The sequence below is a fragment of the Cupressus sempervirens genome, chromosome 8 (genome assembly GCF_028749045.1).
Source record: "Cupressus sempervirens isolate cs-2001-9-10 chromosome 8, ASM2874904v1, whole genome shotgun sequence".
Taxonomy (NCBI): domain Eukaryota; kingdom Viridiplantae; phylum Streptophyta; class Pinopsida; order Cupressales; family Cupressaceae; genus Cupressus; species Cupressus sempervirens.
Genome location: NC_143125.1, coordinates 382,908,993 through 382,910,177, shown reverse-complemented (window position 1 = coordinate 382,910,177; position 1,185 = coordinate 382,908,993). Strand labels below are relative to the sequence as shown.

Genomic DNA, 1,185 nt, shown 5'->3' with positions numbered 1-1,185 from the left:
AGGGTGAGATAGTGCAAGTATCAACATTTCCTAGCAAAGTTCTCAAACCCTTGCAAGGCAACTCCCATGGTGGATATTTTCAATTTAGCAAAGTAGACTCTAAACCAGCCAAGCTCCATGCATTTCAATAATTACGACCCGTGTAATATATTCAATTCGACTTCATGCAATATTCTTTTCCATAGCTTTGCTTCTCCCTCTTGATCATTTGAGGGAAGTAGATGACTCGTGTTAACTCAACAAAAATACCTGAATGTAAGAGAGAATATGGAAATGCAAATGCCAATATTTGGAAGCATTTTACAGAACTTTTTGATTACTTGTCACTGACTTCCCTTATTGAAGGTCAGATCTTCTGCTTGCATAGAGGTATCTCCTCATCATTGGATACACTTGATAACATATGAGCTTTGGGTCACATATATGAAGTACCACACAAGGGACCAATGTGTGATCTTCTTTGGTCATATCTCGATGATTGCTATGGCTGGGGTATTTGAGGTACTAGATACACATTTGGTCAGGACATAGCTGCACAATTTAATCATACTAAGGGTCTCTATTTGGTTGCAAGGTCTCACCAATTAGTTATGGAGGCTTTTAATAAGATTGTGGTAACAATATTTAGTGCTCCAAAGTATTGCTATCATTGTGGAAATATGGCTACAATCATGGAAATTAGTGAGACGATGGAATGCAATTTCCTTCAGTCTGATCGTTCTCCCCATCAAAGTGAACCTGATGCTACTCACAAGACTCTAGATTATTTCTTGTTAGCCGATTAGGCTATATACTACAAGATTCACAGCTAGGAAATGTCCCATCCAAGACGAAATCCCCTTCAGGTGCCGGACATAAATTCTTATCTCTGGAACAGTGCTCCCATGGTGGATATGAGAAGCATTCACCACAGACCTGCTGTCGTGCCCGATTGTCGAGAGAGGTTACCAACATCCTGCTATGGGTTTTTGGTATCGTGGCATTTATGATGGGCATCGGCCGACTACCTTGTGGTTGGTATTTGTAGCTGTTGTGTTGGCTTCTTATATGTACTAAGCATTAGAAGTGGTGTTTGAAACTGAGGGTTTGAGAAACTAGTGAGCTTTTGGACTGGGGAGACGGGAAAATTTCTTGTCAGACGATGTGGATGCTGAAATTATGGGCCACCCATGTTATAGCTGCCAA

At 40.8% G+C, this 1,185-nt stretch overlaps 1 pseudogene; it reads left to right on the top strand.

The window, feature by feature from the left end:
* The first annotated feature begins 221 nt into the window (after positions 1 to 221).
* LOC149542902 (serine/threonine-protein phosphatase PP2A-2 catalytic subunit pseudogene) lies at positions 222 to 785 on the top strand (annotated as a pseudogene).
* Positions 786 to 1,185: the final 400 nt, after the last annotated feature.